At 44.3% G+C, this 19,317-nt stretch overlaps 2 protein-coding genes across 2 annotated transcripts in view; both read left to right on the top strand.

Moving 5' to 3' along the window:
• Positions 1–19,317, top strand: part of LOC145991991 (dexamethasone-induced Ras-related protein 1) — a 542,058-nt gene that overhangs the window by 396,189 nt on the left and 126,552 nt on the right. The window lies entirely within an intron of this gene.
• LOC145992830 (uncharacterized) overlaps positions 1–19,317 on the top strand; it is a 95,375-nt gene that overhangs the window by 572 nt on the left and 75,486 nt on the right.

Consider the following 19,317-nt stretch of genomic DNA (forward strand, 5'->3'; position numbering starts at 1 on the left):
ATGCATGCAACGTGTACTAACGACTCTAGTGTTATTTGATGTTGTGATATTTTTGGATATAGAGTTTTATTGTGAGATAGATAAAAATAATTATGTTTATTATAATATTTTCTTGATGAAGATGGAGAATGTATGTGTGTGTTACAAATAAAGTTGCATGCTTTTTTTCTAGTGTGTGTGTATGTGTTTTTGATGTTTCGACAGCATCTGAAACGATAAAAAAGAAATTTTATTGTTAATTTTTACGTGTAAAAACAACAACAAATTTTTTTGTGCAAATTCTGATTGTCTCGTGCTATAGTGCAAAAACTGATAACTAATGAAATTGACATTTGTAACTGATCTGAACTAGTGAAATTTGTATTGTGCCATTGTAACTGATTGTACTAGTGCAGAAAATTTCTTATTGTGCAAGAAAATAGATGTTAAAAACTTGTTAAAACTGCTCTGTGACCCTCTCGTTCTTCACGTCGTAGGCGAAGGACTTCTCTGCAATCAGGATGACACTGCATAGGGTATCCTCGGGCAAGGCATCGTGGAACTCGCAGACGACCTTGATGTTGGTTCGATCGTTGACCACAACCTTCTTTCTCTTAGATGTGTTGATGACGGTCATGGGTCTCCGTGCTTTGAACTCGCTGGGCGTGTAGTACATGTCCACGCTTCCCTCGGTCACGCGTTTGTAAGCCGAGAACGCTTCGTAAAGTTTGAGGTAATCGTTTTTGGTCACGTCGAGGTTGTAATTCTCGCGCGGGAACACTTCGTTGCGTCCGTTCTTCAGATAAACGTTCTTGATCTTGCAGTCGTCGAACTTGCTGGAATCTTTTTCCTGATTCTTGTCCCTCCCGGTCTGAAAAAGCACTACGACGAAATCTGGCATGTCGAACTGTATGTTGTTGAACTGCGTCGTCACGTCGAATTCCATGTGACTTCCCGACGCCACCTTCTGCACGCACTGGTAACCGTGAAAGTGAATCGGCACCTGCGGACTTTTCAAGATCTCCGCTTTGTACTTGAGGGCGTAGTTCGTTTCGTATTCCACCACCGGCATTCTCAATTCCATGCTTTGGATGACGCACTTGGCTGCTTCGGGTAGAGTGTTGGCTATCGGCGTGGTGCCGTCCGGACCCAAAGTAGCGTATCGCATCAGTGCGTCGTTGTCGTTGGCCGCTCTTCGAAACGTAACCCTCAGTCCTCCCTTCCACATGATCTCCTTGTAATCGGAGAAGAAACCAGGCAGCAGACGCATGGGAAAGAGCACCGTGTGACTTTTCGTCGATATTTTGGTCCCGGCTTCGAATCCCCCGGCCTGGTAGTACGCTGCGTCCGTTTTGGATAATTTCAACGTTCCCACTGCCGTCAACGTGATGCCTGGATAATCTATTCTGTCGATGACGGTGTTGTGTTTCCTCACCTCCACCTGCGAGAACAGGTGAGGCACGAAGTTGTCCACGAGTATCAAGTTTGCTGCTGCAGGAAACGCGTCTCCGCTTTCCTTCTTCACCACGTCGAATTGAAGGTAGAGGTCCGCTCTGTGAGGATGAACGAACCCATCGCCTACGTCCACGTCGTATTCGATCTCCCTGTTCGCCTCGTTGAGATTGGCGAACGTGCGACGGTTGGGAGGGAAAGATTGCAATTCGTAACTTTCGATTTGCTCCATTTTACATGTATGGTTATTTATTATACGTTGATCTCCACGATGGCCGTCGTAGTGGCACCTGCGAAATCCACCACGTCTCCTTTCTCGTTCGTCACCACCAACTCTATGTCGTCTATGCGGTTGCGACATACTGGAAAATAGATCGGCGAAGAGGGCGTGTAGATGATCGGTTCCATGAACTCGGAACTTGGTTTGAAAGTGGCTATGATTCCCGTCTGCTTGTGACTTCCTAACAATCCGTCCGAAGATTTCGTGATCATACCTTCCGCCACGTTGCAGTGTACGTTCAGAGTCTCTATGGCCAAGAATTTAGGAATATTTGTTGCCGTGTGCTTGATGCCAGCTTCGAGTTTGGTGTCGATCTCGAAACCTAAAAGTTCTCCCATGGTGCCCAGGTCCACGGTCTCCGTAGCGGATAGGATTTCCACTCTGTGCGTGACCGAATTTTGAGAAAAGTACGTGCCTTTGGGTAATTGAGCTTGCAAAGTGGAAAGATTGTATTGGCCTGGCGTGACGACGATGTGTTCGCTTCCGACGCTAATTTTGTTGTTGTGCTGCGTGACGTTAGGTATGAGGTACATGCTGTAGAATGCACGCAGAGCCACGGATTTAGGATAGACGATGTCGTCGTGCAGCGTGAGTTTCAAGATTGAAGATTCGCTCGTGAGATGGAACACGCCCATCCTAGTGATGCTGTTTGAGGTTCCACAGTGCTTTCTGGAAATCCTCGATCGTAGGGTTATTTATTTTAGAGAGAAACGCGAGCACGGAGAGGCAGAGATGGCCGCAGTTCACGTCTCCGAAATTTTGAATGCGTTCGTCGTTGTAGTATATGGAGGTTTTGTTCGTTTTCAGATAATGAATTAAATTTGTAGGTGGAACGCCTCCGAAAGAATCGAAAACGAATGCTTTATCATTATCGTTTTTGTGGTAACATATCCAATGCGTGCCTGGATTTTCTTGACCGTCCAAGTTGACTACTCCGCATTCTCTTCTTTTGACGGTTGAAGGTAACGAGTCGGACATGAAAACTCCTCTGAAGTGCTTGATTTGTAACGGTTCGATCAGAGATTCAATGTCTCGGTTGGTGAGTGCTTCTGTTTCTTTTTTTTAAACTTTCTCATCACACCCTTGCCCCTTTTCTCCATGGCCAGGTTGTGACGTTTCTGTTCTTCCAACTCGGCCTTGTTCTTCTTCGAGTCGATGACGGTTTTCGCGATGGCGGCACTTCCGCCGGCTAAACTTCCAACGGCCCCCAATGCTGCCAGGATGGCCGGGATGCTGAATATGAAACCTCCGACCTTTTGCTGTTTCCGCGAACGCTGCAATCTTTTCAATTGAGGTGTGCTGAGCAGCAATTTCATTCCGTGTCCTTTCGACAAGCAAGAACGTTTCTTCTCGCGTTGTTTCTTGGTGAGTAACCCATCGAGGGCACCTAGATTTTTAAGATTGGAGTATGGTATCTGGTACACGACACCCTTGGGCTTCATGTTGATGCTCTATGTGTTATTTTCACGGTATGTTATTTATATATATATTCTGAGATTTTTTCTTGTGTAGTTTTTTACGGTATGTTATTTATATATTTTCAAGGCCTCGCAGTCGTTACACAAATTCTATTACGTGCTTCGTTTTCTTGCCAAGAAGTTCCTTTGTCCCCTTGTACACGATTCGAGTTTTGTTCTCGATTAAAATAGATAGCTTCTCATCGGATAACATGTTAGCGTATCGATCTGGTAAAAATAGACTGTATTGTGCGTTGAGCAACAGGCGTACCTTGGGACCATACTGGGTAGAAACGATTGAACCGGAAGTTATCGTGTAAGGTTTGTCGACTTCCAATTCCTGAATTTTTACATACTCGACTGACAAATTTAGCATTTGTTTTAATGCTTGGAGATCACTTATTTTTTCGGTCGTCATATCAAAAAAAATTTCAAAGTGTTAGAGAGAAATTTAATTGTTTTTTCACGATGTGTGTTATTTATATATACCGAAGATTATTTTTTTTCACGATGTGTGTTATTTATATATCAAGATTTTTTTTTGTTTTTTTTTGCGATTTGTATCGTATATATATATTATTATTTTTTTTAACAGAGGAAGAAAGTCCGTGCTTCGGAGAACGCGATGATGTGCGTAATGATATTTTTCTTCTCCTGCTCAGACTTGTACCAATCTACTGTGTACCGTCTTCTTCCCTGCATCGCCTCGTGCAATTCATCTAACCTATCGTTTAATTTCTCCCCTGCAGCCGAAAGCAGAATGTTGAGATCACCACACCTCAGGCCGCTGATCTCCCGAAGATGGTCCTTGAGAACTATTTCACAAGGGATGCGAAATTCCGGCGTTGTTCTTGCTATGATTACAAGTTTATTAACATCTCCGTTTACTACTTTTTTGAATATTTTAGATAGTAGCTCGGGTGGCAAATCAGTTATGCAAGCCATGTTGTTTTTGTTTTTTTTACGGTATGTTATTTATATACCCCACCCCAATTTTTGTTTCGTGTTCATGGCGATGGTGGTACCCAGTGCGGCGACCCGTTCACCCAACGATGCGTCTCTGCTCACGAACCTTTCGAAAGCTGCGTGCTCTAACTTTCTGTCTGCTTCGTGACGTGCGTCCAGATCCGTCTGCGTGGTGTTGTAGGCGATGTCGTGATCTTTGCATGCCGCGTCCAACGGATTCACACCCTTGTCTCCTCTCTCCAATCTTTTCTCGAGTTTGGTACCCGGTCCGCAGTACTGGTAGCCAGGTAGATGCATCTCGAAAGGTAACTTGTTGATGATGTCGTTCACGAGTCCCTTTCCTTCGGCCACGTTCCAAAATTTCGGAGGCAGCGTGTTGATGATTTTGATCAGGTAACCTATGCCCTTGTCGTCGTTCACGATGAAGTTGGAAAGTTTCGTGCTGATCATGTCCACGATGCCAACCTTCTCGTTGTAGAAATTACGGTTGCCTGCATTCTCTTCGCCGGCTATCACCAACAATCGGTCCACGAGTTTCCTAACGTCGTCCACCCAAACGAATTCTTTGGGTAACGTGTTGTAGCGTTTGACGCCGCTGCCCGTTTTGACCTGGTTCCAAATCGGTTTGATGAGATTCCTGTACTTCTCGCCGCTGCTCGATTTCACCCTATTCTGCGAGGCGTCGTTGTTCTGGTACAAGGCATCCGTCATGATCAGAATTTCCTTGTAACTCTGGTAATCTTCGTCGGTGTAATCTTTCGGCTGCTTTTTGGCAACGAGTTCCCACAGTCCCACCGTACCCGGATACCTGTTCCAACTGTCCTTGTCGCCTAAATTGACTTTAATGTCGTTGCCTTCGAAGGTCACCTTCGATTTCCCAATCTTCCACACCACACCGCCGCCTTCGCTGGTTTCCATGCTGGGATACAATCCGAACACTTCATCCTTGTCGAATTTCCCCGTGCTCAGGTAGTCTCGTGCCAAAGGACCCAACTCGATTTTATCCGAAGACGACGTGCTACCAATGGCTCGACGTCGTGCCGGTGCATCCTTCAGTTCGAACGGCGTCGAAGGAATGCTCGAAATGGGTGTGGGTACGGCGTAACTTTTAGCTGCGAGCGGTACGAGTTCATTAATCAAATTTTTATTTTGTTCCGTGACACTTTTAATTTCTTTACCTAGACTGCTGATGGCATCGATCACGGGTTGATCCTGACGTTTCTTCTCTTCGTAGAATCCGCGATTCTCAGATTTCCAACCTTTGAAGCGCTTCGCGAGGTAATCGCGAAGCTTGAGATTTTCGTCCTCGATTTTTCGTTTCGTCATGACGTTATTTATATACGTCGTTTCTCACAACGTTGCAACGTTTAGAAAATCGTTGATTTTGTTTCTGTATTTTCCATCGTTGGGTTTTCTCGTCATGTCGATCGTCACAAATCCGAAATCGTCACCGTTCCAGCAAGTAGAGCAGCCTTCCGAAAATTGATTGTAGTTCATGTCTCCGCCTACGTAGTCATCGTACGCATGCTTGAGGTTGGTGTGATCTTGACGAAACAAACATATGAAATTGGCGTTGTCGCGCACTAACTGTTTTGGAATTTTGGAAAACGTTTGAGCTAGGTAAAAACAATCCATTCCTTTGTGACGACCTTGCGTGAAAAAGTTGCGAATTTCATTTTGATTTTCCAGGATGGCGTCGTCGAACACAACAACTGAATTTTCACGACAATCGTCGAGTGGTTTTATTTCCGAGGCGAATGTTGCAATGTCCAGACCATCGTACAGTTTCATCAGTTGCTGGTATTTGGATTGCTCCAAACTTTTCGAGAACACGTACAGGTGCCTGTTCTTCCAATTTAACCAATTCGGTGCGAGGAGAAAATTGTCCACGAGCAGTGTTGTTTTCCCACACCCCGAAGGACCTACGATCAGACAGCGGATGCTGTCGGGAAGCAACTCGCCGTTCTTTTTCTTCGTTTGACTTTCCGGATCCGGTAGACGCTTCACCACGTTCCACGTACTTACAAGATCACTTCGTCCGCGTCGATCCAACTCTTTTCTGGAAGTCCCAGCCATTTGACAAACAGTTTGTCACCTTTCCTACGCAATACTTTCTCGATGAGGTACGTGTCGGGGTGTTTCGTTTTAGAGAGTTCCTCTTCGTAAAATCTTCCTTTCAAAATCTCGCCGCTACTATCTTTTATTATATACGTGTGTCGGTTTCCAGGTAAAACTCGAACCACGGTAAAAAGTTCCGTGCTCCAATTTTTTGTGAACCCCTTCTCGAAGGTGCGTTTGAATTTGCTGATCCTCACCTGGTCTCCAATTTTGTATTTAGCTTTTTTTGTCGTGGGTGTGTACTTTGGACAGTAAACGGTAGAAATTAAACGCTGCTCGTCGGACTTGGTAACGTCAGCTGGCTTCATGCCTATCGTTCTGTGTACCGTTTCATTATAGGTGTCGACGAGTTCCGGCAGGATGTCGACCCATTTGTAATTTCCCCGAAGCGTGAATCGTTTCCACATGTGTGTTTTCAAGGTTCGATTGAATCTTTCCACGACGCTGGCTTTGACGTGACTGAAAGTCGAATAATGTCGAATTTTGTGTTTTTGAATAAACTTTTGGAATACGGCGTTGTAAAATTCTTTACCCTTGTCTGTTTGCAGAAACCGTGGTCGTCTGCCGCCGCTTTCGCGAAAAATTGTCTTGAATGCTTCCGTGACGCACGTTCCCGTTTTCGCCTTCAAAGGTAGAGCCCATGCGAATTTCGAAAACGTGTCTATGACGGTGAGAAGGTACTTGTTGCCCTTGTTCCATTTATGTATGTTTTTCAAATTGCCGCTGCTCATCTCCACGAGGTCGCTTTGCCAGAGGTCGTCGATGCCCTTGGTTACCACAGCCAAACATTCGTAGTTACGGCGTGCAGGTTTATGCAATTCTTCGACGATGGCTTGCCTAGACATTTTTTTTTGTTTAGAGATTACGTTTCAAGAGAAGCACAAGCGTGATGGGATTCAAAGAGGGCGGCACTTCGCTCGTGTTTTGAATGATCAGCTTATCGCCGGCACTCACGTCGAAAACGGTGAGATCTTCGTCTTCGTGTATTTCATATATGTTGCGCGTTTCGTTCCAACGTGCCAGAGGAATGTTTCCTGCTTTCTGGACACCACGATTCGATATCAAAGTCATGGTGGGAACGCTAGCTTTTCTACCGTGAGACCAGTACGAAAATTCGTTTATCTGAATCGTGCCATCGAGGAGAAACTTGTAGTACGGATGATAAGGATGCAACATGTACAGTTTGTTACCTTCGACGAACGTGGAGATTCTCTGTTGATTGGGTACGCTGTTGATTTCGATGGCTTGCAGAAAATGCAGTTTAGCGAATTTAGTGTCGACGCCGAGCAGATTACTGTGAACTTGTCCGAGTTTATTTTCGATGGGCAGCAAATGCTCGACTATGGTATCCGTTACGGTAGAAAATGACGGTTTGATTTTCACTTCCACGTTCAACTGCTTGTAGTTTTCGTTGAGTTCTTGCAACTTGGCACCGAAAGAGGCCAGCGTCGATTCCTGCGTGGATTCCAGCACTCCAACTTGATCTCTGATGTTGACGACGATGTTCTGAAGGTTCTCGACTTGATTCAATTTCGAGCTCTTCTCGGTAAGATCGTTCACGATGCTTCGCATCTCTGTAAACTGCGTGTGAAGGTCGGCTACGCTCTGGGAAGTGGGCAGCGTCGACACCAGCGAAGCAAGTTCGTCTCGAATCTGTTCCACGTTCGCCGTTTCCGTTTCCAGTCGTTTCAGCATTCGAGATATGTTTCTTTTCAAAGCGTGCAATTCTTTGGAGGTGGGGAGATTGGCCACTTTACTCTCGAGATCGCTCAACGAACTTTTGATGTCGCTCGAATCTGATAGTGCCGTCACCGCCGTTTTCAATTTTTCCAAATCTTCGCTCGAAGGCACGCTCGTTCGTAACGATTCCAAGTCACCCTGTATGTTGTCCAGTACGTGATGAAAATGAGCGAGATTCGTTTCGACGTTTAAATTTTCTAAATATTCGATCTTCTGCTGAACCGTGCTCAACGTGTCTTGAATGCTCGTCAACGCTCTCGCTTCAGCGTGAATATTTTTAATTTCTTCGTTGATCAATTCCAAGGACGCCTGAAGCGTAGCGATGGTGGTTTGAATGTGTTCGAAATCTTGATAGGCCTCCAATTGAATTTTTATGTTCGCGACGCTTTTACCGATGACCTGCAGTTCGTCCGACGATGGTAGGTTCGTCATTGTATCTTCCAAAGTCTGCAACTTGGATTTAATTTCTTCCAACGTGCCGGTGAATTCTTCTTGTAATTTGGAAACGACGACATGCAAGCGTTCTGCGTCTATATCGCTCACGACGGTTTGAAGTTCGGAGAAATTCTTTTCTATTGCGGAAGTTCGTTCTTCGATTTCGAGTTTCAGTTTTTCCAAATCTTCATTTTTCGATTGAAATTGCTGTAATTTGGCCAAATCATTTTGAAGCGAATCCACGCTCAACTGTATATTTTGAACGCTGTCGTAAGAAGGTACGTCGACATAATTTTTTATCAGCGTCTTCAGTTCGGAATCGATTTTCAGAATGGGGTCGAGACATTGTGTTTGGAGCGTAGCGATTTCCGACTCTAAACTTTTGTTTAAGGTTTCCTGCAAAGCGATCAAATCGGTCCTCAACTTCTTAACTCGAATGTCCAACATGAGAATCTCTTCTGCGTGGTCTACACGCTTGGTGTTGCCGAAAATGTCGTTAGGCATTTTTGGTTAACGGTTATTTATAATAGGATAGACGATTCGTAATTCTACGAAGAGAGGAATAAGTTTGTCGTAATCTCCGAGGAGTTCCATGTAAAAATAATCTCCTGCAGACACATCGTACGTAATGTTAGAAAGCATCTTGTCGTGCTTGATTCGAAAAATGTTCTTGCCGGTAGAAATTTTGATTTCGCCTGCGTTCTCCGGATTCACGGTGATTTGAAGTTTCCCGTCGATCGGAATTTCGTAAAAATGTAAATTGTTGTTGAAAATGTAAAAAGTTTTGCCGACGTCTTCATCCAATTTCGTCCAAATGCTGTTGAGGTGAATGATCAACAGACCGTTGAGTTTAGGTAACACAGAAGGTAAGACTTCATGATCTGGTATGGACGGTGCAGTTTCCATGATGATCTGTTTTTTGAAACCGAACAAGTTCATAGGCATGCTGGTTATTTAAGGATACGGTCAAAGTTTTATTTTGTAATGACAGTCAAAGTGTTTTTTTTTTTTTTACTGAGTAACAAAATGATTTTTTTTTTTGTTTTGTTTTGTTTTTATGAATTTTCTGTTGAAGATGGGCATATGTTGCAGGTTTTGCTTTCTGCTAAGCGATAGTGCCCCCACGGCAGTGTGTGAATTCCGCACTTCAGGATGCACCTCTTATCATCGTGCGCATCCAAAGCAATCTTCCTGACAATGTTGGTTGTCAATTTATGGTTGACGCTCTGGATTCGATACTCTTTTCGTAGAACAGGTGAGCGAGTTTTCAGGCATTCAACATAATCCTCGAATGCGAGATGCTTTTGTACAACCTGCCTACCTACACCCTTGGCCTTCTTGGTGACAGACCCCCCGGCCCGAATTGCATAGGCTTTGGCCCGAAGTCCAGCAAACTCAAGAATAACATCCCCGTCCTTCTCGTCCTTGAGTTTACCGGGCACTTTTTTGTTTCGGGGCAGGATGCCGTACTGGTTCGGCTGGGGATAGCCTGATGTGTCGAAAAGCTCGATGAAAGGTGGAATCGACGCTATATCCTTATATGCATCAACTGTGCGAACATGGTAGACCAAGCTGTCCGTATCTGTATATAAAAGAGAAATGCCACGATCATAATGTTTGCACATTGTACCATAATGTGTCTCAAACATATGCAACTTGCTCAAGTCCAGAATAGTAGCACCAACATAAATTGGCTTTGTCAGGCGCACCACCGGTTTATCCATGTGGACCAGAGCCAACTGCTTATTATAAATAGTCCTTGATTTAAAGAACGGGCTTGCAACCAGCTTACGACATCGCTTCGCATTGGTAACCAGCCTAACGTCCACGCGATTTCTCACGTTCTCCATCGTTTTACCGAACACAGCATTATTCATCAGCTTGAAGAAGTTTTTGTCAAGCTCCGAGGTTGCAGCGATGCGGTGTTCGGTATTGGCTTTGATGTAGGGTACTAACCAGTTACTGTGCTCGAACCTGAGGATGCGATGAATTTTACCAATTGTAACACCTTGCCTCATCAACCAAGCAAGATTCAGGTAATGTAGCACATACCTCTCTTTGGGCTCAACATCCATGATAAGCTTGGGTTGATTCGAGTTAGGTAAACGCTTAAATTCTGGAGCAGGTGGTAACTCGCTGAATACATCATGGAGGTTCTCAGAGAATTTGATGTCCACCTCGGCAAAATATCCGTATGTACAATCTTCGAAATTTTTCATGTCGAAATCCGAAGGATTAACCCACTCGAATCCCTTGTACGGAAGTTTCTGCATCATGGAAAATCCATACAGGTTGTTTACATCTGTGTGGAGGATGTAGCTTGTTGTTTTAGAGGGATCGTAACCGGTGGCCATGTATTGATTGTTAGCACGTGCATAGCGTTGCGTCACCTGGACCATACCGCCTCGGATGCCTCGTTCCAAAAAAAAGTAACTTTTCCACATCATTAAGAAGCTGGAGTTTAATCCTGGTCGTGAGCAGCATGGCCGACCATGCCAGTCCGGGGAGGCTGTAGAAGTAGGCAGGGTCTAGGTGGTAGATGTTTATTGCTGTCGCGCGAAACGCCTGCAAAACGTCCGCGAGGAGCGTCACGTCAAGCTTTAAATATGCGTCGTGATAATCCCCAAAATTTCGACAACCTAACTCTTTCCACATGGACTGGGCGTGCTGGTATTCCTCATCTGTTATGTTAGAGCCTCTCAGCCGACTGTAGAATTTATCCTGTGGAGGGAGCGATGTTTCCTTGAACTTGTCGGGGTCCGTTACGTACTCGTAGGGGTAGACCCCCTTACGTCTGATGAGCCCAACATCCAAGTTTGGAAAACTAGCTGCAGTGATAGTCAGCTGCTCGTCCCTAAGCTTGCCTGCAAGAGCATCAAGGCTTGCATGGAGGAAACGCAGCGAGTCAAGAAACCGAAGCTCGATAGTTGCTTCCAATTCGGGGATAGACACCCACTTACTCACGCTAATGTAGCGCTCCTCGTTCTGTGCTAAGACCCTGATACGACTATCATCGTAGCCGAGATGGGGTACCAAGTGATGAAAATCGTATCCCGAGCCGTTGTGAAAGAAGATGGGAATAAAGCGCGGGTCCCTAGCTTTTAAGTTGCACGTGTTGCACCACGGACCGATGTAGCTACCAGTACCATAATGGTCGTGGTGGTGCACTTTACTGTTATCGTCGGTGAAGACCAAGTTGCAAACAGGGCAGTTGGTTGCCTCCTCGTGCCTACGCTTATTCTTAGGAGAAAGTCGTCGCATGCGCTTGGGGGACAGCAACACTTTTCCTATTTTTTGGGCCTCCTCTACCATCCTCTGCAAGAAGTGCTTGACCGGGTCGGGACCGCGATAGACATACGGCTCGGGGGCAACACGTCGGTCTCGCCACACCACAACGTAGGCGTAACTCGAGGCCTCGTGGAGTTGGTAAGGGGTGGTGGAAGAAACTTCGGGATCGGGATAGCAGGTGGAGAGGGGTTCGAGGAAGGCTTCGAAGTCTGCTACAATGATGGCAGGATGCTTTGCCATGGCGCTATGCATGCTAAATTTTTCTGTCGCATCAGGATTGGGTAGAATAGTTCGTGCAGGTTTGTTGGTACTGCAGTATAGCATGTGGCGAGCGAGCTTCTCGGCAGCGATGTTTTCTCCTTGTAAGCTCTGGTGTTTTTGTTGTTGGTTGTCAAAAGTGATCAGACACCTTCGACAAACTTCTATGCTACCATGATGCTTGCTTTTTTGACTCGACACCAACCGGGAGAGCGAGCGAATAAGGGCGTAGTGGTGTTGTGTCTCATTCTTCATGAGCAGGAGGTTGACTTCTCGTGCCTCGTTGTTGTTGCTCACGTTGCTCACCCGGATGGGGTAGACCTCATTTTTGTTCTCGGTGAGACCGTAAATGTTTATGGCTAATTGTAAGTTGCGAGCACGTGCCTCAAACTTGCCAACATCCGAAAGCGCCACGGGGCAATCTATTCCCACCATTGCATCCTCCAACTCCGACTCGTACTGCATGTAGTGGGTAACGCGACGCGGTTGTTTTTTCCAGTCGACGGGGTGCAACGCTGCCAGCACCGACCAGACGAAGCACTTGTTATCCCTGTTCTGAATATTCAGAACAGCCTTCTTTGCTGCAACATCTGGTGGTAGAGCGACGTAACTAGACCCGGACATTGGTGCAAACTGACTAAAAGTAACACACAATTTATGGGGTTCTCCGCACAGCGAACCGCCCGAGCCTGTGGCCTCGTGCTCCTCCTGTTTAACAAGCAGCTCTTCGGTAAACTTGTCGTAAATTTCCCCAATGCTGTCACCATCCGCCAGATGCAGCGTTTTTGCTTTCGTTGCATGAAAGAAAGTGTATCTTTCATCGGTCGGCTTCTTGTATGTGCAACATAGCGTACCGTAGAATTTAGTGGAGGAGTGCGTAGCCAGTGCATTACTAAGAATAGAAACTATCTCTGCTCGCTTCTCCTCTAAAAAGCTACGAACATCGCAAGAGCCGTCCGACAATCGGACATAATCTTCTAATATTCCTCCGAAAGCAGACCGGTCTGCTTTCATCGCAGGCTTGACGCGTTTGGCGGGTGGTGGCGAGTCGGCTACCGCTTTCCTCTTGGTCGAGCTGGTCGACGGTTGTGGAACAGGTGCTCCGACGACGACTTTGCATGTTGTGATATGCCTTTTCAGATGACCAATAGTAATATGTTTGTCGCACCTGGGACATGGTTCGGTGGCAGCCAAATGCTTGCCTGGCACGCAGGTGCGACAATGTCTTGCAAAATGTTGGCTTGACATGGTTCTCTTGCACACAGGGCAACTTTTCATGGAGCGCATTTTTTTCCTTTTTTTCGGGGTATGTTTATTTATATGTGATCTGTTGGTGGTAGAGTGTTTACAAGACAAAAATGCCTTATGAGGAAAATTTTGTAAGCTAATTCTAATTAGTGTTAGTTTGAGGGATTATTTATATATGGGTGGTGTTGTCTTCCTCAAATATGTGCTTTAATCAGCCCTATAAAAAAAATAAAAAAAAATATATAAGAAAAATATGATTGTAGATAGAAAAAACACAATAAATATTGTATGCATGTGTAATTCTATTTAGCTTATTTTTGCTAGACACGAAACTTCTTCAGATTTTATTGCCTACTAGTATATTTTTCTACCAATCTAGTAGAGGTGTGAAACTATGAAAATGTTCTTGTTTAAGCACTAATCATTATGTTTCCATTAGGACTCCTATGGGGCGTAAAACCTTGTAACTTTGCTCTATGTATATACTAGTGCTTTTCCAACATATTCACAAAACCTTAGAACCTTCACAGACAAAAAAATAAAATTTCCCCCTGTGTACATGTATAATTCGAATCCCACTGTAGGTCCAGTTTCGATTAGCCTTACTGTGCATAAAACAACAAATCCAGCCCAGAGTATCAACACATTCAAAAAGATAAAGTTTCTCCTGTACACTTGTATAATTTTAATCTCCAAGTTCGATACCCGGCGGAGGTGGTTCGGATCCCACTGTAGGTCCAGTTTCGATTAGCCTTACTGTGCATAAAACAACAAATCCAGCCCAGAGTATCAACACATTCAAAAAGATAAAATTTCTCCTGTACACTTGTATAATTTTAATCTCCAAGTTCGATACCCGGCGGAGGTGGTTCGGATCCCACTGTAGGTCCAGTTTCGATTAGCCTTACTGTGCATAAAACAACAAATCCAGCCCAGAGTATCAACACATTCAAAAAGATAAAATTTCTCCTGTACACTTGTATAATTTTAATCTCCAAGTTCGATACCCGGCGGAGGTGGTTCGGATCCCACTGTAGGTCCAGTTTCGATTAGCCTTACTGTGCATAAAACAACAAATCCAGCCCAGAGTATCAACACATTCAAAAAGATAAAGTTTCTCCTGTACACTTGTATAATTTTAATCTCCAAGTTCGATACCCGGCGGAGGTGGTTCGGATCCCACTGTAGGTCCAGTTTCGATTAGCCTTACTGTGCATAAAACAACAAATCCAGCCCAGAGTATCAACACATTCAAAAAGATAAAATTTCTCCTGTACACTTGTATAATTTTAATCTCCAAGTTCGATACCCGGCGGAGTTGGTTCGGATCCCACTGTAGGTCCAGTTTCGATTAGCCTTACTGTGCATAAAACAACAAATCCAGCCCAGAGTATCAACACATTCAAAAAGATAAAATTTCTCCTGTACACTTGTATAATTTTAATCTCCAAGTTCGATACCCGGCGGAGGTGGTTCGGATCCCACTGTAGGTCCAGTTTCGATTAGCCTTACTGTGCATAAAACAACAAATCCAGCCCAGAGTATCAACACATTCAAAAAGATAAAATTTCTCCTGTACACTTGTATAATTTTAATCTCCAAGTTCGATACCCGGCGGAGGTGGTTCGGATCCCACTGTAGGTCCAGTTTCGATTAGCCTTACTGTGCATAAAACAACAAATCCAGCCCAGAGTATCAACACATTCAAAAAGATAAAGTTTCTCCTGTACACTTGTATAATTTTAATCTCCAAGTTCGATACCCGGCGGAGGTGGTTCGGATCCCACTGTAGGTCCAGTTTCGATTAGCCTTACTGTGCATAAAACAACAAATCCAGCCCAGAGTATCAACACATTCAAAAAGATAAAATTTCTCCTGTACACTTGTATAATTTTAATCTCCAAGTTCGATACCCGGCGGAGGTGGTTCGGATCCCACTGTAGGTCCAGTTTCGATTAGCCTTACTGTGCATAAAGTAGACTTAAAACAACAAATCCAATCCAGAGTACACGCGTCAATACCATCCACCATGAGTAAACTAACATGATCATAATTATCGTCCCTCCCCTCCCTCCGATTGTTACCTCGCTTTTATGTTATTCGCGATGAAGAATAGTTTTTTCAAGCGCACGTTATGTATGCTCATATTTTTGTTTTGTTTATCGTAAATTTCGATGTTTAATCAAAACAACACTTCCTGTTCACTAACGCCACTCGAAATTATTATTATTAACACACACACACATGCAAGAGAAATAACAAGAAACAAAACTTACCTACAAAAGGCTGCTAGCAATTTAACACTCACAAATGGTAGTATAATCGCGTACAGTCGCAAAAACTTCACTGTTCTGTCCAGAAGCTTTCACACTACTGTGTTTGATTTGACCTACATCCACACCACAGAAACGAAAGTCATCTGGCCTCTCCCCTTTCAGCGTGAACTTTGGGAGTGGCGCGAATTCCACGCCGGAACGGACGTCCCGCCTGGCACGGAAGTTGATGTTTATCGCGGCGTCACGAATCCCACACCGGCTGCATGGAAGTAGATATTCACGTGTATTTTTCACAGGACACGCTAAACGCTACGTGTATCTGCAAGATTATGGCCTTGCATAAAAAAATCAAAGAATTTAAAAACGATAAAACTTTACCGCCGGGCAAACTGCTCGAAATAGACGCCAAACAGAACACGGCTAAATTAATGATGAATAGCATGTACGGGCAAATGTACGAATTGAAGGACATCCCCGAAGAGATTCGCCCCCACGTCAATCAATTTTACGTTCGAAGGCCGTTAGAGAACCTTTTATTTTTTTTGGTTGGGCACCACGCACTCCTGGCGAGGTTATAGGGGCCAGGAATCCTAAAAAAAAAAAAAACAATTATTATTATTTGTTTGTTTGCTTGCGTCACAAGACACGCATGTGTGTGTGTGTGTGTGTGTGTGTGTGGCACGTCGTTCCCCCGAGAGAGGTAGGTTTACAAAGGTCACGATCTACGAACATTGCCGGAGTTGGAAAATTACGATAAGGTGCATTCGCTCACCACTGTTGCCAGCTATAGGTCTCTCTCTCTCTCTAGCCCTTGCCAAGTAAAAAAAAAAAGGGTGTAGGTAGGAGTTGGCAACACTGCGAGAAAATGGAGCTCATGCCTTACAAGAGGAAACCATTAAGGCGAGCTCCACCGAGCTCCAATTGGTGTTTGTCAATTCTCTATTTAGGTCTACTAAGGTGGTATATACGAGATGATCAGGACGCCAGGGAATGCGGAGAATACGGAAATGTTCAATGGAAACTGTTCGGATGAAGTCCTGCACTCTAGCAACTCGTGTCTCGAACCGACCGACGTTCCCTGACAGACTGAATGCGAGCCTTGCAGCTGCCTACGCATCAGGGCCGCCGAAACTTGGGGGAGGGGGAGCATGAGGCCTTGGGACCCCCCAGTTTTCATTTGGACCCCCCAATAGGGCCCAAGGTATAACTTTAAGCAAGAATTTATTTTGTAACAAAACATTATTTGTGCGATGGAAATTTCCTAAATTAATTGAGAACTCTATGACAAATTACGCAGGATAAAAAAAGGTAAAGTGCTCCCCTGTGCTTAGAACCACGCCATGAAGGCGTATAGGTGGTGTGGGGTTAACGCCACAAGGAAATTGATAGCTACAATTCTTATACTGCTCACATTTCTATCTCGGAAACAACAAGTGAGCGATCAGTTGAATTCTCTTCGACTGACATCGGTCACAAGGCACCCGAACGTTGCTGTTTTGTAGTATGCTAGTGTTTAATTACGCAGGATTCTCCTCTGAAATGGCCGTTTTACTCTATCTCAGTATTTCTTGTTCCAAATACACAGTTAATTAAGGAAAGCGCATGAAATATTATGATTATATGTGAGAATAGAGGAAGAAGCAGAGGTATACTGTAGTCCTCGTGTTGTTGAGAGAGTCAGTCCATCGAAAAATAGGTAGGTGCCTTTTTCCCCCACACGAATGTAAGCTGCCATTGTCGGTATCTGTTGTTGATGTATCGTTTACCCCCACCTTGTGAACATCTGAGGCACTAAAATTTGGAATGTTTTGGCTATAATTTGCATTCGAAAGAGACAAAAGAAAGGGTTGAAATAGAGAATTAATCGTCTTTGTTCAGTCACTGAGAGGTGTAAGCGATGCTCCTTCTACATAGTGCACCCAATAGTCAACCTCACTTCCACGTAGTACACCCTGGACTGCAGACTAACGAGGCTTTGGCGACTGGCCCCATGGCCAGTATAATTCTGTGTTGTCCTGTGTTTTGTCCTTATTTGTGCTGAGCGGCCTTTAGCCTCAGCTTTTAACCAAGGTAAGGACATTTTAGTTTTCAGACACGTTTTTATTTTTGTTATGATAAGGGGCTGGACCCCGTACAGTGCAAAATAGCCTCAGTGCTGACGCACCCAAAAAAAAATAATTCAAATTCAGTCACTGAATTGTGGTGGCTGGATGATGTTGAGCTCAGGGCTGGGAAAATGAAACGGAGAAAACAAAAACTGGAACACTGACTATTTCAACAAGAAATCCAAAAATGTAAGTAGTAAATTGGTTTAGAAACTCTTATATAAAACTTAACTGGTTTTCATACATTTTGATCGTATCAACCTATTAATCATGGGCTTTATTATTGTCATTATTATTTCACTTGTCTCGGACCCATCCCAAAATATACTTGTATATACAGGTGCCTGGGATGGGGATATAAAAGTACAATAAAATGGAGGCTGTCTTTGTCCCGGGTGACAAGGAGCATAATTTCACGTCTGCAAACGGCATTAAAGTGGTTCCTATCACAGAGAACTAAAAGTACTTTGTGGAAATACGATAACAATCTAAAATGAAATATTATCGAACTAAGACGGTAAAATGAATAACGAAACATGTAACGTAAGTTCGAAAACAATCTACAGGGGGTTCCATAATGATGGGACCCATTTTTATCGCAATTATATAGGACCGGGAGTATAACATTTATTAAGGATAATGCATAATTAAGAATAAAGGTACAGGAGTTTCTTTCCCTGTTCAAGTTTTGAATATCACGTCCCTTAGATCCCCTTGAGGTGGAGATTCCACCTCAGCAAACACACTGTCGGTGACCTAATCTCATCCCAGATGTTCTCTGAGTTGTTTGTGGTGTTTTCAAACACCTCCTCTGACGTACGCTCCTGGAAATGCTGTCCGAATCGCCTTTGTCCTGTAACGATGGAGCTTCAGCTGGCGAAAAATGCTACCATAACATATGGAATATCTGTTGGCGTCCTCGGCAACATCATGAAGGATCAATTACTTGAAGAGGAGACCAACATTAACTCCCAAAGTAAAAAAAAAGGTAAAGTAAAGTGTTCCCCTGTGCATAGCACCACGCCATGAAGGCGTATAGGGGGTGTGGGGGTAACGCACCACACTTTCTTGATCCGGTCGTGAGTGGGGGTGATGTGATCAGCATCACGCCCCTGACCGCCTTTACCCCCCAGGGTTTCCCCCAGGTACACATGTTATTCAACGCTGGGTGGGCGCCGGGGCCGCTTCCACCGTTAGAAAAGTTCCCGCCGGATTTGAACCGGCCGGGGATCGAACCCGGGACCTTTAGCATGGTAGTCAGACGCGTTACCGACTGAGCCACCGCGGCCACTTTAATGAAGCCGCATGCAAAAAAAAAAAGTCTAATGTTGTCAGATCTGGGGATCTAGATGGATAGGCAGTTTCTGAGCATACGCGACTCAACAGCACGACTGATCATACAAGTGGACTACTGAAATCTGGAATCGACTGAGCTTCACTACGATACAATACAAAGATCAGTTTTGGCATTATAAGCAGTTATTTTTGTATGCCCCCAGCCCGGACACCCTGTGTATACATATATATATATATATATATATATATATATATATATATATATATATAAATTCCATACTTGCAGTGGAATTGTTTGTATATCACTAAAATACTCCCAAAGTCAGACTATGAAATACAATACATTTTATAGATGGACGAGTGTCCAGTCTCTTGTAACTTAAAATCAAAATGTGTCCCATCATTATGGGACACCCTTT

Source organism: Lepisma saccharinum, chromosome 9 (assembly GCF_977018435.1).
Source record: "Lepisma saccharinum chromosome 9, izLepSacc3.1, whole genome shotgun sequence".
NCBI lineage: Eukaryota > Metazoa > Arthropoda > Insecta > Zygentoma > Lepismatidae > Lepisma > Lepisma saccharinum.